The sequence below is a fragment of the Balaenoptera acutorostrata genome, chromosome 6 (assembly GCF_949987535.1).
Source record: "Balaenoptera acutorostrata chromosome 6, mBalAcu1.1, whole genome shotgun sequence".
NCBI classification, from domain to species: Eukaryota; Metazoa; Chordata; class Mammalia; order Artiodactyla; family Balaenopteridae; genus Balaenoptera; species Balaenoptera acutorostrata.
The window spans coordinates 86,288,797-86,314,241 of record NC_080069.1 but is presented as its reverse complement, the minus strand read 5'-3'; the positions used below and the strand labels follow the sequence as shown (position 1 = coordinate 86,314,241).

Genomic DNA, 25,445 nt, shown 5'->3' with positions numbered 1-25,445 from the left:
CTAAAATAGTGATACCTTAACTATGAAAATACAAGGGAATAAAGGGCATAAAGATGATGAGTGTGATGAATTCATTCAGGGCATGTTGAGAGTGAGATGCCAAGGGGAGATTCAGGTGGAGTTATTTGGACATCCACCTACAGGATGAAGGGAGGAGTAGAAACTATAAATGGGATGGCCCACAGGAACAGTGAAGGTAAGGAGGTGGAGAACAGTGGGAACTCCAACTTTGCTACTGATTGTGCTGGATCTCTTCCTTTTGCCCCTCCAGATCCACTCTCTGCCCTGCCCCAGGAGACTGACTTATATGGATGACACCAGTGGGCTTCTATGTCCTCTGGTTTTGTTTGGGTTTAGTCAATGTGGGAGACCAAGAGTATATAGAAGGAGAGAGAAGAGTGAAGGCTGGATATTTATTCTCCAGCTTGCTCCCTGCTTCATCCCTCCGCCAAATGTCACAGCAACTCTCAGGTAGCCTCTTCAGGCAACCACTTCTCCAGGTTCCAGGAACTGCCCCTTGCCCCATCAGGCCTAGGTGGGCTAATGAAGGCACATGTTATTAGCATGGGCTGTTCCTAAGCCACACATGCTTCATAAACAGCCCCTTCATTAAATTCTCTTCAATTACCCAGCTTGAATATGCCATCCATTTCCTAAAGAGACTCTGAGTGATACATAGGGAATCCTAGGAAAGAAAAGATAAGCAAACTGATCTGATAAATTAACTCTATTCAAGTGATTTAGTGGATTACCTTTCTGAAAGAGTCTTCTCTGAAAACTAAAGGAATAACTCTAACAGTGGGAATTTCAGGTACCTAAGACAAACGAGTAAGTGGTTGGTAGCCAGGATGACTATAATGGGAAAAAACTTGGGAATCCCACAAATTAAATTTCAAGGAGGCACCTTCCAAAGGGCTAAATAACTGTACAAATGCATCACTTGTAGGTATCTATGGTGACATGGTATCATATTATAATGAACTTTGTGAGACAGTAATGACAGGGGTTACAAATAACTGGGTATAAAATGCTGGTGGGTTGGGGGAATGGATCTAAAAGTACTACACTCTTGCCACTCAGTGACACCCACCCAACTTGAGTCTAATAGCTGGGCATCAAAATAGAGCAAAAGAAATGTAAGAATGTTAGGAGAAATTCAGCTGTCTACTCCACTGGAACCACAGATTAATAATATTTATATATCTTGTTGCATTGAAGATGGGGTTTTGATAAACACATATGGCTTCAACATTATTTTTTTTAAAGCTGGACAAGGGCCTTTCTTGAAGCTCCTCAAAATATAATACAGGCCACTGCTGACTCTGCCCCAGTTCTATGATATCTCCTTCCATGTCTGTATCCTCTTGGTCGTCTTTACTGCTCCACAGTTGATGACTCACTTTCTACATGAACCCTCTAAAGCAATTCCACTTGACTCAAGGTGGCTATTGTCATAGCTATAAACCCTCAGCAGCCCTTATCTTGCGCTTGTTTACAGAAAGTGGCCAGATTGCAAATTTAATTTGTTTTTCTATGATTTATCCAATCAATCCTGCCAAAATGCAGGGGGAAAAAATAATGGAGCCTACTCCAGAACAATTAAAACGTCAACATGTTTAGAGACTTAACAGTAATGCAAATATGAAATAGTTTTGATGTTGATATTCAAGTCATTAGAACTTAGTGTTAATCAGGCCATTAGAACTTTGCATAACTTACCAGTTAGCCAAGAAGGGCATCGGACCCAGGGCTGTGGGTTGCTTATCTCAAGTCAACAATCTAAATCAAATAAAAGAAAAATCCCAAACTTGGCAGTAACCCTAGAGTCCATCTCTTCTAACTTGCTTCTTTTTTTAATAGATCTTTATTGGAGTATAATTGCTTCACAATACTGTGTTAGTTTCTGTTGTATGCCAAAGTGAATCAGCCGTATGCATACATATGTCCCCATAACCCCTCCCTCTTGAGCCTCCCTCCACCCTCCCTATCCCATCCCTCTAGATCATCGCAAAGCACTGAGCTGATCTCCCTGTGCTATGCTGCTGCTTCCCACTAGCTAACTCTTTTACATTCAGTAGTGTATATACGTCGATGCTACTCTCACTTCACCCCAGTTTCCCCCTCCCTCCCTCCTCAAGTCCATTCTCTATGTCTACATCTTTATTCCTGCCCTGCATCTAGGTTCATCAGTACCATTTTTTTTCAGATTCCATATATACGTGTTAGCATACGGTATTTGTTTTTCTTTCTGACTTACTTCACTCTGTATGACAGACTCTAGGTCCATCCACCTCACTACAAATAACTCAATTTCATTGCTTTTTATGGCTGAGTAATATTCCATTGTATATATGTGCCACATCTTCCTTATCCATTCATCTGATGATGGACATTTAGGTTGCTTCCATGTCCTACCTATTTTAAACAGTGCTGCAGTGAACATTGTGGTGTGTGTCTCTTTTTGAATTATGGTTTTCTCAGGGTATATGCCCAGTAGTGGGATTGCTGGCTCATATGGTAGTTCTATTTTTAGTTTTTTAAGGAAACTCCATACTGTTTTCCATAGTGGTTGTATCAATTTACATTCCCAACAACAGTGCAGGAGGGTTCCCTTTTCACCATACCCTTTCCAGAATTTATTGTTTCTAGATTTTTTTGATAATGGTCATTCTGACCGGTGTGAGGTGATACCTCATTGTAGTTTTGATTTGCATTTCTCTAATAATTAGTGATGTTGAGCATCTTTTCATGTGCCTCTTGGCCATCTGTATGTCTTCCTTGGTGAAATGTCTATTTAGATCTTCCGCCCATTTTTAAATTGGATTGTTTGTTTTTTTGAAATTGAGCTCCATGAGCTGTTTGTATATTTTGGAGCTTAATCTTTTGTCTGTTGTTTCATTTGCAAATATTTTCTCCCCAACTTGCTTCTTAATTCACTAATTTCTTATATGATGTCCCTGACAAAGTCACTTGTTAACATATTCTGCCCAAACAAACTGAGCACCTACCAAGCATTGTTTAACCCCAAAGATGAAAGTACTTTGGTTGCTACTTCCAAGGAACTCACACCAAGCCTGTCCTTGAATGCTGACTTCATAACATAAATCATTAACAACAAGTTCTCTTGAACAAAATCTGCCTCCACACAAGCTCTGGAAGGGAAAACTGTTCTGCCTTCAAATAATTTTCACAAGTAATTATCCTTTTGTGCCATCCATCTCAACCCAACTCTCTTTTAGGCAAAATATACCAACTTTTTTCCATCACTCTTCCTATGCCTTGGTGTCCAAGCCACTCATGATCCTGGTCATACTCCTCTATGCACATTCAGGTTTATCAAATCCCCTCTTAATATGAAGAGCACAAACTGGAAGATACACCCGAGATTTCTTCTGTTACGATGTGGGCACTGTATTTTTACTAATGTAGCTACAATTCCTTGGCTTTTGAAAAATCCTCCTGTGATTCTATTATGAGTATGGGCTTTGGAGTCAGACCCCAATTTGTACTGATACATAATTTTGCAATCTTGGACAAGTTACTTCACATCTCAAAATCCTAAAAAAAAAATCATCTCGGGCTTCCCTGGTGGCGCAGTGGTTGAGAATCCGCCTGCCGATGCAGGAGACACGGGTTCGAGCCCTGGTCTGGGAAGATCCCACATGCCACGGAGCAACTGGGCCCGTGAGCCACAACTACTGAGCCTGCGCGTCTGGAGCCTGTGCTCTGCAACAGGAGAGGCCGCGATAGTGAGAGGCCCGCGCACCGCGATGAAGAGTGGCCCCCACTTGCCACAAGTAGAGAAAGCCCTTGCACAGAAACGGAAGACCCAACACAGCCATAAATAAATAAATAAATAAAAATTAAAAAAAAAAAAAAGAAACTGTAGGAGGATAAATGTTTGTGTTTAAAAAAAAAAAAAGTTAAAAAAAATCATCTGTGAGACAGACATAAGGTATTTTTTTGAGGGTGAAAGTGTATGACCTATGTAAAGCCCCTAGCACAGTACCTGATAGATAGGAAATGCTCAAAAATCATTAATTGATGCCTTTAACATCACTTCTACTTTCACAGATGCATCCATTGTTTTCCTTTTTTTCCCCCCACATAAACTGACACCAAATCTAGTACCATCCATCCTGTATTTAACTGATTTTTTCCCTGAAATTTAAGACTTCACATTTCCTATTATAACAGTTCATATGCTTTCATCTTCTCTTCCCAGTTTATTAAGATTTTCTCTAACTTTTGAATCCTATTGTGTTGCCTGCAGATTCGATAAGCCTGACCTTTAAGTCCTCAGCCAAGTCACTGATAAAGCGGTGACTAAAGAAGGACCAAGGACAAAAAGCCCTGTGACACATAAGGAGGACTTCATCTAGGTTTACATCCATTTCCACTTTTCATCAGTTGTTTAATGAGTTGTGAACAGAGCTTATTGCACTGACATCTGACACACATTCCTTCATCTTTCCACAAGAACATCCTGAGAGAAAAACCAAGCTGATAAATTTGTCCCTGGCATCCCCACATCCATTTGCCCAGTAACTCCGTTAAATAAGAAAATGACACCTGCTATGATTTAGTGAATTTATACTGGCTCCTGATGCTCATTTTCTTTTCCAGTTATCTGTAAGTCATCTCTTTAATAAGCCATAATTTTTCTTTTCCTCTTTCTTCTTCTTTGTGGTAGGCCAGATAATGCCCCTCCCCCACAAATATGTCCATGTCCTAATCCCAGAACCTGTGAATTTGTTACTTTACAGGGCAAAGGAACTTTACAGATGTGATTAAGGTTAAGGGTCTTGAGATGAGGAGATAATCCTGGATTAACCGGGTGGGCCCAGGCTAATCACATAATTCCTTAAAAGCAGGGAACCTCTTTTCCTGGGTGTGGTCAGAGGGAGATCAAATTTTCTAGTTACTAGAGAAAAAGAGTTAGAGGGGTACAACGTTGCTGGGTTTTGATATGGAGGAAGGGGGCCACAAGGCAAAAGAACATGGGCAGCCTCTAGAAGCTGGAAAAGCAGGGAACAGATACTCCTCTGGAGTCTCCAAAAAGGAATGCAGCTCAGCCAACACCTTGATTTTAGCCCAGTGAGACCTGAATTGGACTTCTGACCTTGAGAACTGTAAGACAGTATACCTGTGTTAAGCCACTAAGTGTGTGGTAATTTGTTACAGCTACCACAGGAAACAAATACCTCCTCCTCCTCCTCTATTGTAAATATTTACTTTGAGTCGACATAAATTTTTCTTCAAATTCACTTTTGGCCAATTGGGGCTTAATTGGTCCAAGGCATAGGAGACCAGTATGTTTGGTGAATTGCAGGAAATCATCAATCTCCTAATAACAAATTATCCTTATCTCTTTACTAATGCAGGTAAAAATGAAATAGCTCCAGAGCAAAACTTAGAATTCTTATAATCACTATGACTAATAACTATATCTCTTTTTGAAAAATGTAAAGTTCTTCTGGTCTTTACTCCCTTGCACCTCTGATGTAATTTAATAAAATCAGGTGCAGTTTTACTGAATGTATTCTATCCTTACAACACGTACAATAATGTTATCATGGAAATTACCTTTGTGAGCCAGAGCCCAACTCTCACCTAAGAGTTTTGTGACTTTCAGGAAATTCCCTGGCAGTCCAGTGGTTAGGACTCTGCACTTTCACTGCCGAGGGCCCGGGTTCCATCCCTAGTCGGGGAACTAAGATCCCGCAAGCCGCATGGCGCAGCCAAAAAAGAGTTTTCTGACTTTCAGCAGTCACTTCCATCCCTCTGCACCCCAGTTTTCATACCTAGAAAAATAAGGACATTAGACGGGATAATCTCTAAGGTCCCTTTCTTCCTCTCAATTGCTGTGTTCTATCAGAGTACAGATTAAAAAAAAAAAAAAGTCCCGTTTCTTTGCTGAAGGATAAACTAATTGAAGTACAGTACTTCAAACCTTTGTTCATGCCAGTCCCTCCACATGAAATGCACTCTTCTTCTCCTTTATTTTCTCTTACCACTTATATCTCTAGCTAGTAAAATCCTACTCTGCTTTCAAGTTCCAAATCAAATGCCACTTATCGTGAAGACTTCCTTGATCATAGCATCAGGAGCTCATCTTGCTCTCCTCCAAAATGCTCTGGCACTCATTGCCTGTAGGCTTATCACAGACTGAGTTATTAGTCTTTTCTGTTGCAACATCTTGCTACTCCAACTGGACTATTGCTTCTCGAGGATGGGGACCATGTTCCTCGTTGTCTCCTAATAGCAGGTGTTGAGTAAATATCCTTCCTTCTCTCCTATCATAATGGAAGTGGTGGCCTACTCATTCTGAAGCCTACCTCTTTCTGTCTTCCGATTCTATCCCTCTTGCCTCTCACAAACTTGGTGACATCCATTATCCCCCATCGCTCCTTTTCCTTCAACTTCTCTTTCAGTCTCAGTCCATCAGCTCAATTATCTTCCATTAAAAAAAAAAAAAAATTCCTCCCTTGGCTCATGCCCAACTCTAGCTACATCCTTGGATCTCCCACTGCCAAATTTCATGAAGGAGTTGAGTCATTCACAATTACTGCCTCAACTTCTCCATCTCTCATGCCTCTCTCTCTCCACTCCAGGCTGGTTTTCACCCCATAATTTCAACAAAACATACTTCCCCCAGGGTTACCAATGTCCTCCAAGTCACCACAGCCCTTAGACACTGTATTTATCTTCTAGGCAGCATTTATACTATCGACTCTGACCTCCTTTTTGAAACACTGTCTTCCAACGTCTTCCATGATTTTATACTCCTCTTTCGCCTAGATGTTCCTTTGGTCTCCATTGCCAGCTTACCCTCTATTATTCACCTCTCAAATACTTAACTTCCTTAGAGTTATATCCTAGACCCTCTTTTGCACTTGGTCTATAAGGTCTCCCTAGATTCTTTCCTTCCCCAAGGCTCCAACTTTCATGAAAAAGAGAAAACTAGAGAAGCAAGGCCTTTGCTCTCCAGAAGTTTATATCCTAATGTAAAAAAAACAGACAATAGGGACTTCTCTGGTGGTCCAGTGGTTAAGACTCCGTGCTTCCAATGCAAGGGGCCCGGGTTTGATCACTGGTCAGGGAACTAAGATCCCAGATACCACCACTGAGCCCATGTGCTCTAGAGCCCGCATGCCCCAACTACAGAAACCCGCGCATCGCAACTAGAGAAGGCTGTGCACCGCAACGAGGAGCCCGTGCAGACAAAATAAATAAATAAATAAATAAAAATTTAAAAAACAAAAATAAAAGACAATAGATAAGCAGACAAATAAATTATGAAATAATTTCATATGGTGCAAAACTGGACATAAAGAATGTCTGCAAACAGAGATCATACCACAATATTTTTTTTTTTTGTGGCCGTACCACACGGCTTGCAGGATCCTAGTTCCCCAACCAGGGATCGAACCTGGGCCCCCGGCAGTGGAAGCTCAGAGTCCTAACCACTGGACCGCCAGGGAATTCCCCATACAACAATAAACTTAAAATTAAGTTGCTGGTCAACAAATGTAGGACTCAAAATTCAAATTCACAATTTTAATTTAATGGGACATGTACAGATGGCCACTCTACCCCATGACCTGAATGCAGCACTCTCTTCAATGTGCAGGCTCCTCTGAGTCCAGCATGTTGACCACATGCTGTGTAATGACTCAATGCTTCCACCTCTTGTCTCCGTTTAAACTACGCAGAGCCTTCCTTTGTACATCCTGTGATGAAGTCATTTGGCCTTCACTTGGTGAGAACAACCTTCACATATTAACTGCCTGTGTGTGTGTGTTTTCCAAATCATTTGTCTCCAACAATTAAAGTGGCACTCCCTGGCACCAACAAAAATCTCAAACACAGACAAAAATGCAGGCCCTGAAAGCACATGGCAGCTCTCTGTTAAGTTGATCATCCAAAGGAACCAAAATATGTTGACAGTCATTTATTATGATCATCAAAATGAAAACACAAAATTAAATTCTTGCAGAGAACTCAAGGCCCCTTGAAAATACAACTGCAGGCTTTCAAGGATCTTCAGACCCTAATTTGAGAAACACGAATAACGTGAAAGGTCCTTGACTTAAAATCAAAAATTGTGGATACACATTCCAGCCCTGACATTTATAACGAGTGGGCCTAGGCTGTTTACTTTATAGATTTGTTAGAAAGATTAAATAAAATCATAGTACTAAGATTGTTTGTGAAATCATGTTTACAGCATGTTAGAAGATGTCTTAGCCTAGTCTCCTAGAAAACAGGATAAGAGTAAGCAGTGGGCTAACACTTCATGGGGAGTGCTGTCTCAGGAAAGCAGAGGAGGAAGGAAAAGCAAAAAGGTCACAGCCATTATTTTGTAATAACTTTAAATGGAGTATCATCTATAAGAACACTGAATCACTATTTGTACACCTGAAACTAATATAATATTGTAAATCAACCATACTTCAATTAAAAAGAAAGAAAGAAAAGAAAAGCAGAAAGGTCTGTTGTTCAGTAATCAAGAATAGGAATACTGCAACCCTCTTTGTCCCGTCAGGTGTTCAGGTTACAATCAGAAAATACTAGCCTACAGTTCTGCATTTAAATTATATACTCAATTATACTATTTTAAAAATAAAGCTATGCTCTCCTCCTTCCCCCCAAATTCTTCCTATAAATAGAAAATATAAAACCTTTTACTCCTAAAGACCATTTGGGGGGTTTGTTTTAGTATAGTCTTATGCCCCGATGATGGTCATGTGGACATGAAAGTATATTTGCTGGAATTAGTTGCCTGATTTGACAGGCAAAACTTGAGAAATGCAAACACGCACACATGATTGCAAACGCATAATGCAAAACGTCTTATACAAACGGCCCCAATCAAGGCAAAGTCTTGTTAAATTAAATAAATAAAACAGATTTTGGAAAAGGCTAAGAAGTAAAACATCTGAAGTGGCTAACTGCCCTGGGTTCACCATGAATATTTGTCTTATTTAACCTGTAAAAGATAACCACAAGGGAAAATATCAAAAGGCCTGCTCTGTGTTCCATCATTTTTTCCACCCAGCCATTTTGCAATTTTCACTTCTCACTTCCAGGCTCTGTGCCTATTTTTAGACATTCAATAACACCTAGTATAAGCCACTGCATGTTAGGCATGAATTAATGAACAGTAATATCTAGGTTGCTGGCAACATATTGTGGCAGGGAGTCAGGCGAGATGGGTGGTAGAGAGGAGTGTTTCATGCAGAAGACTACACCAGGGAGCTGAGTAAAGGAACAATCTCTTAACGTGCTCTTCAGATACCAGTCTGGAGAAGAAACCTCCTCCTGCCTAGGAGGCTTCAAACATTCCACCCACCATCAGCACCTGGAGAGGCAACCACCTCGGCAGAATGACAATGGACGCCCTTGAGAGCACACAGAGGGAAATCTATCAGGCCAGGGGGCCACGGTGAGCACGGCTGTTCCCGTGGGTTGGCAGAGGCAACAGTCAGAAATAAGAGGTAAAAAGTGGACATCTCAGACAAAACCAAATAAGACAAAAGCCATGGAGAGCACGCAGAAGGGAATCCGGTCCGGACAAGCATAGAGAATTCCCTTAGACACATGAGTTTACAGTGGTCATAGCTTCTTTCAGGAGGAACCTGAGGTGAACATAAAAATTCACGAAAATCCCTTACACAATAGTGTATATAAATATGACTGTAAACTACTATGTATTTGGTTTTCTTTAGAATGTGAATCCAGTCATTCTCCATGTTTTGCCTTCTTTGGAGTCCCAAGTTAAAATGAATGAATGAATGAATGAATCCTATAGTTCTTACCATATATACGTATCTGGATTAGGTTTTTAATGGCTGGCTTTTATCAAGACTCTGGTTGCCAAGATGGTCAAAATTAAATAAGAATTCTTTTCAGATCTATGTGCAACTATATTACATATATTTATAGTGGGTATCTGCTATTTTGTTTGACTAGAACCCCTCCCTCCTTCCAAGAAAGAAACTCCCTCCTTGGAACTGCTCCTTTCCACACTCCAAACATGTGGTTCAAGAAGTTCTTAGATGACCCCGTATCACTGACACAATTGATTCGAGCAGGCTGGGGCCCCTGCCTAAAGTCAGGACAATCAGCACCTTCCCTAAGGTTTTTCTATCTGGAATTAAGAAATAAAGTCAGGGCCCCTTTTGTGCTCTAGCCGACAACTGTGAAACTCAAGATCTATTGTACAATACACTGAGAGAGAAGGATGTGGACAACCAGGAAGAGCAGAAATGAAGGCAGAGGGAGAGAATCCTGGTAGCACTTTGGCTCCCAGTTTTATTGTTTTGTATTAAATTTTTGACTGCTTCCTTGTCTTTCCCATAGATTGACTTTTAATCCTGCCTTTGGTTACTTAAAATATCCCAATATCCTCCGAATAAACCCTCCCTTTTTCCTAGACAAGTTCAGTTTGGATTTCGGTTGCCAGCAACCAAGGGGATCCTGAGTAGTAACACAATATGGTATTGTTTGACTATAGTAAACAATACTAAACTAAACTATAGTATAGTATTGTCTTACTCCCCAAAGGATGAACGTGAAAATGTATAATAGCTAAAGGACTAGGTGGTGATGCCCAGCCACACACCTTTCTTCTCACTAACCTTGATAAGTGGCTTGCCAAGCTTAATCTCAATAATTAGGCTGAGGGGCTTCCCTGGTGGCGCAGTGGTTGAGAATCCGCCTGCCAATGCAGAGGACACGGGTTCGAGCCCTGGTCTGGGAAGATCCCACATGCCGCGGAGCGACTGGGCCCGTGAGCCACAACTACTGAGCCTGCGTGTCTGGAGCCTGTGCTCCGCAACAAGAGAGGCCGCGATAGTGAGAGGCCCGCGCACTGCGATGAAGAGTGGCCCCCGATTGCCGCAACTAGAGAAAGCCCTTGCACAGGAACGAAGACCCAACACAGCCAAAAATAAATAAATAAATTATTAATTTAAAAAGATTTTTTTTAATTAAAAAAAAAAAGAATTAGGCTGATATCAAAGTGAAAAAAAACCTTCACATTGTTACACCGCACTAATGAAAGGGCAATCGCTGTAGGAGATAGCAGGAAACAGTAAGGATTTTCAGAGGTCTTCTTTCTTTCGTTCTTTTTATATTATTATATTTTTAAAAATCCTTTGCTTCTGAACCCTTTGCTCCACAGGTAGTACAGCTGGGAAGCCATGGGTGGTCCCCTCCTCACTCCCCAGGACGGCCAGAGATGACTGGTCTCTTGGTCAGTGCCCCTAACTAAGCAGGGTCCGAGGCCGGGAGAAATCAAAGGAGTTACTTTTACAAAACAAAGGTTTTTCTGCGTGCTGTGCAGAGACAATCTAGGACCGGCCGGCTGGAGCTGGGGCGTCTGAAACAACTGTAGCAGGAGGGCAACAGCGTGGAAAACCCCTCTGCTGGGCTCCTTCCTGCCTCCTACCACCAAGCCCATATTCAGAGGAGAACAGAGACACTAGTGCCCATCTGGTCCAGAACAGCATTTGCACCCTTTGAATCTTCCCTCGGGGACAGATTTGGGAAGCAGAAAGGTTTTGTTTGTTTGCTTGGTGGTTGCCGTTGCTGCTTTTCGGAACCCGTAAGACAACACAGCACCACAGTGGCAACCCTCACCGTGTCAGTGACTGGGCGGTGAAGCGGACAGAGCACCACCCAAGGTGAGCAAAGACAAGCGAAGACTCGATCTGCTCAGCAACCCCCAGACCGGCTCCTAACACAGAGACGACCCCACGGTGAATGGGTCTGCGGGACGAGCGCCACCACGCAGGGCAGGCACCGCCCTATCCCCTGCTGATGCCCACGCAGCAAACTATTGTTTTTAAAAAGAAAATCTGAAATCTTCACCACCTCCCCAGCCCAGTCACACTTCCCCCACCTCCCCCTCACCATCTACACAATGGTCCCTCCCTCACTATTGGCTGGGAGGAAGTGTAAAAGCACTGCAGTTCAGTGATTGTTCCCCGTTCTTTCTCCTTTCTGGTGGGCATTAGCGGCAGTCTGAAGACTGGCCTGAGGTTAGCCAAATGAAATCTAGAGGGTTAGATTTTTAGCTAGTGTGTGTGTGTGTGTGTGTGTGTGTGTGTGTGTGTGTGTGTGTGTGTGTGTGTGTGGTCCTTAACAAACACACATTAAGAATCATGGAAAGGGACTTCCCTGGTGTCGCAGTGGTTAAGAATCCGCCTGCTGGGCTTCCTTGGTGGCGCAGTGGTTAAGAATCTGCCTGCCAATGCAGCGGACACGGGTTCGAGCCCTGGTCCGGGAAGATCCCACATGCCGCGGAGCAACTAAGCCCGTGCACCACAACTACTGAGCCTGCGCTCTAGAGCCCACGAGCCTCAACTACTGAGCCTGCATGCCTAGAGCCAGTGCTCCGCAACAAGAGAAGCCACCGCAATGAGAAGCCCGCGCACCACAACGAAGAGTAGCCCCCACTCGCCACAACTAGAGAAAGCCTGCACACAGCAACGAAGACCCAGTGCAGCCAAAAATAAATAAATTAAATAAATAAAAAATAAAAAAAAAAAAAAGAATCCGCCTGCTAATGCAGGAGATGCCGGTTCGAGCCCTGGTCCAGGAAGATCCTACATGCTGCAGAGCAACTAAACCCGTGCGCCACAACTACTGAGCCTGCACTCTAGAGCCCATGCGCCACAACTACTGAGCCCGTGCGCCACAACTACTGAAGCCCGCATGCGTAGAGCCTGTGCTCTGCAACGAGAAGCCACTGCAATGAGAAGCCCGCGCACCACAATGAAGAGTAGCCCCCGCTCACTGAAACTAGAGAAAGCCCGCGTGCAGCAACGAAGATCCAACGCAGTCAAAAAAAAAAAAAAAGAATCATGGAAAGAAATTCCCAGAAAGAACCCCTTCACAAGTGGGCCCACTCTTCCGCCCCTTGGCAGAAAGCATCATGCCCACACAGAGAGCGCGGCCGCGTTTAAGGTTACACAAAGCTAGGCTAATATTTCAGCGTGTCATTGAGTTAGTAGAGTGAGTATTATGACTTTTTTTTAATCATTAAAAATATTTTTGCTGAGTATGAAAATCAGTGAAGGTGTTTTACTACTTGAGTTGTAGTCAGACCTACTGTTTATTACTTTTCACCATTTTTAAGCCCTTAATCAAAGATTTCACAGCCTTTCAGCAGAATGCTGTGAGATATTTCACAAATGGGTCTCTGGATATGTTAACTGTGACTTTTAAAAGCTGGAATTTATAGTCAGCTGTATATTGTTCTCTTTAAAGCAGGCTCCTGAGGAGACAACAGTAATGCTGAAAAGAACATGTGCTTTAGAATGAACCAGATCTGGGTTTGAATTCTCGCCTTAAGACGAGCTGTCTTATCTGATAATTAACATCTCAGCCTGTGCTTTCATCCATAAAACAAGGTTACTAACACCTACCTTTCAGGGTTGTTGAGAGATTAAAAGAAGACAGTTGATGGGAAGTACTGATGTAACTTTGGAAATATATAAAGGCTAAGTAAATAGTTACTCTAACGCTTGCCTTTAGAGCTGGCAATGCTTTTAAAAATATCTCAGTGGTTACAACCTTGGTTTTCCGGATTTTTGAAATTGCCAAAATTTATTTAAATTTTTACTCAATTCCAAGTCAATCCCCATGGGAACGGTGAACAAGCTGGGGCAATACTGGTTTTGGTCAGACACAAAGTTGGCCTCCTACAGAATGAGGCTGCTTTAGTTGTATTACTTGAAAATTGGTTCCAAAGAAATTGCCAAAGAGAATTTCTAAAAGTGGTGGCATGGCCTTCTATGGCGATTGTTAGCTTCTACTTCAAGCCTACACAGCTTCATCTGCCACTGTCCCTCTATCCCACCTAGAGTCTCAGATGCACAGTCACAGTCTCAACCAAGGCCACTTGGCTTACCACCCATCTGGAGGTCTAACATTTCTGTTGTCACATTTACAAGGGCTGGACTCCTGAACTGGCCCTGCAATCACTCTGCTGACAACCAGATCAGGTACCCAAGAATGATAAATGTTACCTTCTTAAGAAGCTGCTCTTACCTTCCTTCCAATATTGACCCAGTTTCAACTATATTCTTCCCAACTCCCAGTCCTGAGAAGTTAACTTGCTGAGCCCTCTCTGTTCCCCCCAATCTCCCTCATGCATGCCAATTTTCCTGCCATTTGAAATAGGTACTGCTATATAGAAGGGAGAATCCCTGCATGGAAAGTTAGTCAAGTTCTTTTTTGTAAGCAATAGAATCAAACTCTGGCTGGTTTCAGTAGAGAAGTATTTCTTTTTTTTTTTTTTTAACATCTTTATTGGAGTATAATTGCTTTACAATGGTGTGTTAGTTTCTGCTTTATAACAGAGTGAATCAGTTATACATATACATATGTTCCCATGTCTCTTCCCTCTTGCATCTCCCTCCCTCCCACCCTCCCTATCCCACCCCTCTAGGTGGTCACAAACCACTGAGCTGATCTCCCTGTGCTATGCGGCTGCTAGAGAAGTATTTCTTAAAGGATATTGAGACTTGACAGGGGGTCAGAGAAGGCTGGACAACCAGGCTCAAGAAATGGGAAAGAATAAGACATTGGCCAAGACCAGAGCCAAAATCATGCCAGAGTCCTTCTGGTGAGGACACTGCTGCCACCACCACTGAATGCTGGACCTCATGGCTTGAATTACTGCCTCAGCACTGAATATCAGACGCTGACTTGCTCAAAGCGGCTGCCACTATATCCCCCAGAAGGAGTCTCCACTGTGCCTGCTTCTTTGTGTAAATGACTTCAGCCTCAAAGTCTGAAGGGGGCTAATTTGACTGGTTAATCCCAGGTTACATGCTGATGGCTTAGCTTCAAGGCAGCCTGAGAAAGTATCTGGCATTTTCAGTTTTTACCACAGGATATCTCCACTATAGGTGTGTGGTCACAAATTATCCACGATAATTAAATATCCATGATAAGTAATTACCCATGTGGTGTCTGCTTTGAAGAGGACATCCCTTCTAACGCAGTAAGCTTTGGCACATTGGGATTGTTAAACTTTGAAACACCGTCCTGGAAAGCCTTAAAAGAGGTTATACTTTTAGTCTCAGAAATTTCACTTCTAAGCCTCTATAATGAGCATATAATGTGAAACAGACTAAGATTTCTTCAAAAATCAGAAATAGATAAATATAATACCAGGAAGGCAGCCATGTTCACAATTGGTGGAAGATATAAAAGTGTTTGCTATTTTTTCATTTCTACTTTCTGTGTTTTTCAGATTATTATTACAAATGGGAGGTACTGACTGTATTTCTTACATATATTTAAGAGTAATCTTTAAAATATGTTTAATTTCCTTATGGTCATTTGGTACAACAGTGTATTGATTAAGTTAGCTTATTCTAGATTTTGAAAGACTAAGAGCCACACAGTCAAATGCAATGACCCACAAAGTTATAAAAGTCACCTTATGAACAATTGTGGGTATTTCAGTATGGTCTGGGTATTAGATGATATTAGGGGATTATTTGGGAAGATGTATGCTAAAGTCACAAGGTCTACAACTTAATTTTAAAAGATGAGCAAAAATTATGTAAAGGAAATATGGCAAACTATTAAGGAGAAATGCATGTGAAATATTAAAAAGATTGAGAATAATCAGAGAGAAAAAGGAAAAGGATGACAAAAAGGATGCAAATATTAACCAGAAGAAACACAGTATAGCTGTATTAGTATCAAAGTAGTGTCTAAAGCAGAAAGCATCCCTAGAGACAAAGAGGGACACTTCATTCTGAGAAAAAGGTTACATTCACAAGACAGAACAATTCTAAATTTTGTATGCACCTAATAACTTTGCCTCCAAAATATATATATATCAAAAACTGAAGAAAGAAATGCATTTATACTTTTAGTGAGAGATTTTAACACTTTTTTTTTTTAATTTATTTTTGGCTGTGTTGGGTCTTTGTTGCTGAGCACGGGCTTTCTCTAGTTGTGGTGAGCGGGGGCTACTCTTCATTGCAGTGTGCAGGCTTCTCATTGCAGTGGCTTCTCTTGTTGTGGAGCATGGGCTCTAGGTGCGCAGGGTTCAGTAGTTGTGGCACGTGGGCTCAGTAGTTGTGGCACACGGGCTCTAGAGCACAGGCTCTGTAGTTGTGGTGCACGGGGTTAGTTGCTCTGTGGCATGTGGGCTCTTCCTGGACCAGGGTTTGAACCCGTGCCCCCTGCATTGGCAGGCGGATTCTTAACCACTGTGCCACCAGGGAAGTCCCTTTAACACACATTTTAACCCTTGGGAAATAATAGGGTAAGCAAACAGTCAAGCAAAAAAAAAAGCAAATCAGCAAATACACATGATTCGAGCAAGATTAACACACGGTGTAACTGATATACAAGGAACATTCCTACCAACAGCTACAGAAAACATTTCCTTCTTCAAGTGCACTTGGAGCACTTACAAAACTGACAAATGCTGGACAGCAAAGCAAGTCTCAGCTGCTTTTACAAGACTGAAATCTCAAAGAATCTGTTCCCTGGACATGGCAGAATTATGCTAAAACATTAATATGAATAGAAATATAGATACCATTAGCAACAAGTTAACTAAAAAGTTCACAAATATTTGGAAATTAAGAAATATAACTCTAAATATCTTGTGATACAAAGAAGAAATCAGAAAAGAAACTAGAAAATACCTTGAACTGAATAACAAAGAATAAGTCACCTCCTCTAAGATGTTTTATGCTACACTAGTTTGCTAAACCAAAGATAGTCAGTTTTTGTTTAAAATAGTAATATTTTTCTTATCCAGAAAAGAGCTATACATGACCAGGTAAAAAATATCAAGGTCGGGGCTTCCCTGGTGGCGCAGTGGTTGAGAGTCTGCCCGCCAATGCAGGGGACACGGGTTCGAGCCCTGGTCTGGGAAGATCCCACATGCCGCGGAGCAATTAGGCCCGTTGAGCCACAATTACTGAGCCTGCGCATCTGGAGCCTGTGCTCCGCAACAAGAGAGGCCGCGATAGTGAGAGGCCCGCGCACTGCGATGAAGAGTGGCCCCCACTTGCCGCAACTAGAGGAAGCCCTCGCACAGAAACAAAGACCCAACACAGCCATAAATTAATTAATTAATTAATTAATTAAAAAAAATCAAGGTCAACACTAAGAAACACCAATTCCAACTGTTTCAAAAAACAAGGGCCAATCTTTGGATAAGTCTTTAATTTGCCCAGTGCTACACAATGTTAGGAGGGAAATTAGTCCAGCTGAAAGGTTCGAATGCATTTTTAATATGCACCTGATGGTGTTAATTCAGATTCATTAACCAGTACTTCTCTCTGTTAGAGCAAAGAGCAAGAAATAACTAAAGCCTTCTGGCTGAGTGAAAACGCACGACAGTACAGGAAATGTCACCCAACGCAGACAAAATACGACAGATGAGGAGCTGTGTGAAATAGACTCAAAGAGTTTTAAACTAAGCATTTCAGTAACCGACACCATAAGGAAAGAGTCCCTTGGTCAGGAATTTAGAAAAGAGACATTTGGTGTCTGTTCCAGGCTGCACATTTTCAGCAAAAGAAGTCTGTTCTACAATCAGAACTACTAATTTGAGCTCCCCCACTGATTACGCTGTGTCCTTGGGCGAAGCATTAAGCGCAGCTGATCTCCGTGAAAGAGGACGTATATCAGACATAATAATGAATGTGGATGTGCTTTGTAAACTGTAAAGGGCTGCATAAATGTTAATGATTACTGTGTCATAGCACTGTCTCAGCTGAACTTTTATTGATGTCACTGCATAAGCACAAACACTCTTGGAAAGTTTTTGAAGTAACCACTTAGAAACTGAATATTCTGTACTATACCACTTCCTGTCCCTTTTCAAATTCTCTCTCCCTTCTTTGCAAATTACTGATGTAATAACAATAACAGTGGTGGTGAATGGAGCATATAATAATGCGGCAGACTCTGTGCTATGTACCTGACACATGTTATTATTAATCTCCAACACTTACAATAACCCTTCAAGGTAGAGATTTTCCAAATTTCTCAGATAAGGACACCTGGCACACAGAATTGGTGGCATTTAAGCCTGGGTTGGGGGTGAGAAGGGTGGCCTGGGGATGAGGGGTGGTATAAAAAAGTCCCCCTTTAAAAAAAAATACCAGGGAGTGGAGTGGAGGGACACGCATGCATATTTCAAGAAGGTTCCTGGAGTGATTCTGTCTTCTCTGGTCTTTTGTGGAGAGCTAAACTACTAGGTTAATTAATCTGGTCAAGCTGCTAGAGAGAATAGAATCTGTACTCAAATCCAGGCCTCTGCTAGCAAACTCATGCTTTTTCCACTATATTCAATGTATTATATAATATAAATTTAAATTTATTTCTATTTCTTCATCATTAGTAATAGATGATTTTTGTAGAAAACTTCAAATATATATAACTTTGTAGCACAACTTCACCTATAAAATATTTTTGCCGAGAACTTTTAACATGAATCTAATCAAACATCTAGACTTAACTTCCAGATTACAACAAATACACAGAATACAGAAATAAGTTACATGACACCATAAGGAAACAATCAGACAAATCTAGAATTTTGTATGTTCTGTAAGACAATGAGCCTGCACTTTTCAAAAAGTCAATGTCATTAAAAAAGAAAAAGTGGGGGATCAGTTCTATATTAAAAGAGACAGAGGAATAAAAACCAAATTAACGTGTGAACCTTGATTGGTGAACCAGGATTTGATGAAGAGGGCAATAAAAGACATTCTTGGGATAATTAAAGAAATCTGAATATGGAATAGACATTATATAATTCTATAGGATTGGTACTAATTTGGGGGTGGGTCACCTAAGTTAGGTGTGATCATGGTATTATGGTTACTTGTGAGAGTGTACTGATTCTTGGAGATGTACGTTCAGTTACTTAAAGGCAAAGCATGGTGTCTGCACTTTTAAATGGTTCAGAAAAACATGTGTGTGTATACACATATATATATACATATGGGTGTGTATATATATACATATGGGTGTATGTATACACACACACACACAGAGAATAAAAGATGTTAACAGTTGGTAAATCTAGGAGATATAGATGTTCAAGTTACTGTTCCTTCTGGTTCTCTATATGTTTGACATTTTTTAGGGGAAAAAAAAAAGAAATAGATAAAAAGACTATTAGCTTGGGCTTCCTTGGTGGCGCAGTGGTTGAGAGTCTGCCTGCCAATGCAGGGGACACGGGTTCGAGCCCTGGTCTGGGAAGATCCCACATGCCGCGGAGCAGCTGGGCCCGTGAGCCACAATTACTGAACCTGCGCGTCTGGAGCCTGTGCTCCGCAACAAGAGAGGCCGCAATAGTGAGAGGCCCGTGCACCGCGATGAAGAGTGGCCCCCGCTCGCTGCAACTAGAGAAAGCCCTCGCACAGAAACGAAGACCCAACACAGCCATAAATAAATAAATAAATAAACAAACAAAAGACTATTAGCTTAATGAATGCTGGACTGAAACATTCTTGCTCACTCTTGCCTGGCTCATGGAAGATGAGCTCACTGAAGTTCACCAAGTTGAACTTGTTGCTCACTCCATAGTGTCTGGCTCATGGAAGGTGCTATAAATAATTGTTGAAAGAAGAAACAAGTCAGGGAAGGAAGGAAAGAAGGGAAGGAGATGGGGAGGGAAGAAAAAGAAGGCCATCCCTCCTGCCATCACCCGGGCACCCCCAGCATGAATGTGATGGTATACATCTTTCAGGAATTTTTTCACCACAAGGATAAATCCATTTTTTAAAAGTGCTGCATTTGTAGAATCATCAGGTTTTAGAACCAAAAGCACCCTGGAGACCATCCACATCCTAATACAGCTGAAGAAACTGAAGCCCAAAAGCAAAGTGACTAAGGTCACCTGGCAGGTCAGTGACTGAGAGGGTAGTAGCTGTCCCATGACCAAGGCTCCTCCCTTCACACTAAGCTGTCTTGCTCCCATCTTTGGCAAAACTCTAAATCTACCTATTACATTTAAATGTACCCTCTACAAAGAGCCATACTTAGTTACTCACAGGCTTTCATTTTACTGAAAGTGAAATTTTGCCCAGAATAGCAGTTTTGAGAACTTGTCAAAGTTGTGGAAGTACAATTCCTTAAAGGACCAAAGAGTAAAAAAGTAAATACTGATGTCATGCATTGTGCTAGGAGCTTCCATTATTGTATTTAGTTCTCCCAATAGCCCCGTGAAGTAGGCATTATATTTTATAGACAAAGTCTATTGCCTATGACCTGCCTCTTATGGCTAAAAGGTAACTTCAAGGTAGAAAAAGGAAGAGAAAGGAAAGAAAGAATAACAAACAACTGGATACATCCATGAACGCTGTGAGCATTTAAAACTGTTTCTTGATGAAACAGAATAATTATGCATATAGTCTTGTGATGATGAAAATTAATAAAGAGAGGAAAACACATGTTCAATAATAAACTGGCTTAGTAAAGTGACAAATCCAGTGATAAATTATTTGATAGGAAAAAAAAAGAACACTAATTAGAATATAAGTATCCACAAGTTAAAATTTTTTAATAGGTAAGCATATATATGCACTATAATTTATTAGATAAAAGATACTAAAGCTAATGCAATTCATTTTAGGCTCAGTAATAACATGTGTTTCATTCATTATGTTTAGTATTTCCTTTAAAAAAATAAAACCAAAAACTTCCCTCTTGCAAAATGAGCAAAAGGGGAATAATGACAATAAAAAGTGAAAGGGATGAATGGTAAAGTCTAAAATTTAAGAAAATAATCCACAAAAGTTGAAGTAATGCTTGCTTCAAGAACAATTTAGCATTTGCCAGTAGTGAATTATACTTGAACAGAACTACATTTGAGGGGCTTCCCTGGTGGCGCAGTGGTTGAGAATCTGCCTGCCAATGCAGGGGACACGGGTTTGAGCCCTGGTCTGGGAAGATCCCACATGCCGCGGAGCGACTAGGCCCGTGAGCCACAGTTGCTGAGCCTGCGCGTCTGGAGCCTGTGCTCCGCAACAAGAGAGGCCGCGATAGTGAGAGGTCCGCGCACCGCGATGAAGAGTGGCCCCCACTTGCCGCAACTAGAGAAAGCCCTCGCACAGAAACGAAGACCCAACACAGCCGTAAATAAATAAATAAATAAATAAATAAATCCTAATGTGATTTATTAAAAAAAAAAGAACTACATTTGATCTTAGATTTTTAAATAAGCAATATTTTAAATCTAGTTTACAAGGACTTTCCTGGCCTCTCTGTCTTCTTTTAATCATATCAGGATGTTAGAAGCAATCAGAAGTGTTAACATTCAACTTATATTTTAATACTATTTTTTCTTCTTAAAACCTTGGAGAAATATTATTTCTACCAAGAAAAATAAACTAGACAATCGAAGATAAGGCTCCGTTTCATTTGAAAAATGAAAGAGATGCAGGAATTTTGAACTTACCTTGTGAGAGCATTCAGAAAATTACTCCAGTTTTAAGTTTTGCAGAGATAAAGTTTAAAAATTTAAAAAGTAAAGTACTTAGGCAAGAGTTTGCCAGCTGTTAAGTATTATACTGTAATAGAACTACAGGTATGAGTAGAACTCTACATTGACTAAAACAGTCCTCTTTAAAATGATTTATGATGTCTATGTAGTGATTTATACTAGATCTTACCATTTTTCTTTTAAGCATATACATTTTAACTGAAGAAATGAAAAACTTTATCATAGTAAAAGATGATTTCTTAAGAATGGAAAAGGAAATAGTCTTCGATATTCTATCAATTAGCAAAAATCTTCCAGGAGTTTTAAGAATATACTTGAAAAAATTACCTGATGTATTTATTAGAAATCATACCTCCTTATGGATGAAAGTATCATTTTAACATGCCAGTCAGTGGCTAAAGTGTTTGATGACCTGATTTTTCTACCTAAATATTCATTCACATGCTCAATTTATAGAGCTCTAGAATCAGGACGGGTATTTGTCTTCAGAGCATAAAAGGCTGTGTATCAACTGGGGACATCTTTACTTAGAGACGGCCTATTGTGTACATGATACGACATTAGGATAACCTTCGCCACTAGCACCTGATTTTCCACCATTAGATGAAGCAACTTTATGTAGGGAAGAAAGTTTGGACCAAGCATCAGAAGACTTGGGTTTTAGGCTTAACACTGCCAGTAACAATCACGGCAGTACTGGTTATCCCCGGATGGCCTCAGTCTGCTTATCTGCAAGAATCTGCAAGGTCAGGTGGCTGGACTACATCAGTGATTGTTGAACTTGTTTTAAAATCCACAGATCCCTTCCTTCAAACAGAGACTCCCACAGTACCTGTCACATCAAACAGATAACAAGGAAGCGACTCTGGCTGAAGAGGATCGGGAGGTCGAGAGTGGATCTGTCCACAGCATTTCCAGAACCCCCAGGAAAGTTCTATAAAGCATCTTGGTGGCTCCCCCAAGCACAGTGTTAAAACCATTAGTTTAGTTTTACTTTAACACAAAAGTCATTAATAGACCGCCCTCTGCTAAATAAGGATAATAAACAAATTTTGCTTGGTCTGCCCAGTGTTTATTTATTTATTTTAATTTAAATATCATTAGGTGGGCTTGCACCCTCCAGTTTAGCCCAGTCTGTACCACTCTGTTGCTGACACCACTGGGCTTTTCGCACACACATTCACGCTAACTCTTAGGGGGCTGAGGGTGGCTGAGTTTGTGACCCTGTGATCTAAAGTCTCCTTCACCAGTAACATTCTGTGATTAATATTGTTGTTTAATTGAGCATTGCTTTCTAACTGGTTTCCCTTTTTAAAATGCAAGCATTTCTAAGAAGGGTAATGCAATCATTCCTAAACAATTTTAAGGTAAATGAATTTATCAGAATTTCCTCTCTAACTAGAGATACTGAAAATCACAGTTACAGTAGGGACTCACGGGACAGGTTACTGAAAGGTAAGAGAAAAAGGGAGGGGCAGGCACATAAGATAAATTTGATTTTCTTACCAAAATTCACCTGGGGGCTCATTGGAGAAATGGTTAATTCCAGGGAGGGGGCAGAGGGAATACAAGATGAGCCAGTTGCTACAGAAACTAAGGTAGTGCTTCAAAGCGTCATGGAAACATGTCAAATAGACAAACAGATTGAAGGGGCTGCCACTGGCCAAATTTGAGAACATTTAAGCATCAAAATTAAAAAGGACAGAAATAGATTATAACCCACTGAATAACCTAAGAATCCATGAGCTCAGACTTAAATAAGCAAAAAAAGTAAATGCAGAGAAGGAAAGCTCTTCCTTACAGCAAAATGCCAACTAATAAATCTAGAAGGAATGATGGAGTTATAACATCATCAATTCGTGCAAAGTAGAAGAAATTTTATAAACAGGATATTGACACAGTCTCAAAATATTTCCCCACAAAACACTTGTAATTTACAAAGAGAAAAGCTGTAACTTTACAGTGGAGTAAGCACCTGAACCAAGTGATCAAAGTTAACATCACAAATGGACACTGGGTACCCCCGATATGGTACACTGACAAGGACAGGACCTCACCTCAATGGTATCTCCGCCAAAAATACATAACCCAAGTCTAAACATGAGGACATCCTAGTCAAACCCAGCATGAAGAGTCTTCCCCCCACCCCCCAAAAGTTAAGACGAAGTTAAGACAAGTTAAGACAAAGGCTCAGAAACTTTTCCAGATTAAAGGAAACAAAGCAGATATTACAACTCAGTACAATGCACAATCCTGGATTACATCCTGGTCTGCGGAAAAAATCAGCTTACAACTAATTATTGGGACATCATTGGGACAATTGAGAAAATCTGAATTTAAATTTGGACTGTGGTTTATATCATTAAAATACCTGATTTTGATAAAACCATGGTTATTAAAAAGAATGTTATTCTTAGGAAAATAACAAAATATTTCAGGGTAAAGGGGTACAACGTCTTCAACTTACTCTCAAATGGGTCAGGAAAGAAAGAGAGTGTGCAATATAGACAGATTCATAGAAAGAGAGGTAGCAAATGGGGCAAGATATAAATATGAATCTCAGTAAAGGGGATTTCTTGTACAATTCTTGAAACTTTTATAGAAATTTGAAATTATGTCAAAATAAAAAGTTGCCAAAATGCTAAAAGGAAAAGTTTTCGGGGACTGACTTGACCATCTACAATTCCCTAAACCCCAACTTGAGTGACTTATCAGGACCAAGTAGGAAGTACAGGATTTAAAATGTATCACCTGCCAAACAAAATGGTATTTGACAGATGAGGTAAAGCTGATGCTAACAGAAATACTGGTGACACAGGAAATATTTAAGGTGAAAACTTCTCTGAAGGTAAAAGTTCCGTACTAACTTTTTAGACCCAAGTTTCCTTGACATGAAAGGGAAAAACTGTTCCTGAAACATCATGCTGGAATGGGTAGGAACAAACCCAACTATGTTTCCTTTTGGCCTTCTAATTTAAAGTTAATACTTTAATCATTTCTTTGAGTCTCCAGTTGGTTGCTCTCAGGCTACAGATGGACCACCACCAATATGTAATTAAAGGAGAATAACAAATAGTTAGAATATGGATCACACAGGTGCTGACTTACAAATGCAAACGCTGTAGCAGAAGATTAAGCTCCCAGGAGGCTGGAGGTGTGCATCTCTGCTTATTGCCATCATAATTCATTAATGGTCAAAGTAACGCTGAGATCAATATTCCTGCAGTCATGGGAATGAGAAAAAATGATTAGCACCAAAATAAGATACAAAGACAGTCTCAAAATCTTTCTCCTTACATAATTAAGAAACCAGTCATTGTCATGAATTTTAAAACTGAGATTTTCTTAGCTGTTCCATGGTCAAGAGGTTGCACAGCTTAAAGGATCTTGAAAAGAACTGCTGTTCCCCTAGATAATATCATACACCAAAAGAGAGAAGACAGTGAGGTCATTTTGGTTTTTTTTCTTCATTTTAGTGGTACAGAAATGGAAGGAAGGATGCCGGGATATGGTAAACACCACTGAAGGCAATACAGCATGTGATGGTTTCACAAGAAGTTCAATCATGAAATATGCTTGAAGAAGACGTACAAGTGAGCCTTTAGTAAGATCTGGGTCTAAACCACTGGTTCCAATGCAGATTCCTGGGCCCCAGTAGAGGGGGTCATATTCACTGGGACTGTGTTTGGAAACAGGGATTCTCCATTTTTAACAAGCATTGCAGGGACCAGTCATTGAGAAATATTAAGAGCAGCAACCGTTGCTGTTTTTATGAATCTAATTACTATAATATAATACTTACTGTGTTAGAGTAGTAAATACACCTTACAATAAATTAAACAGTATACATGAAATGATACAGAGAAGCTTATGATGATCCCTCCCCAACCCTAATTCCACCTCTTGTGAACACTGTTCTAAAGATTTTTGCTTTTAG

The 25,445-nt window shown here is 40.7% G+C and overlaps 1 protein-coding gene across 1 annotated transcript in view; it reads right to left on the bottom strand.

The window, feature by feature from the left end:
* The window catches only part of LOC103019235 (spermatogenesis-associated protein 31D4-like), a 215,289-nt gene that overhangs the window by 150,376 nt on the left and 39,468 nt on the right, over positions 1 to 25,445 (bottom strand). Inside the window, exon 4 of the mRNA XM_057549053.1 lies at positions 24,617 to 24,728. The gene's annotated coding sequence lies outside the window, so the exon portion shown is untranslated. The remainder of the gene's footprint in view (positions 1 to 24,616; positions 24,729 to 25,445) is intronic.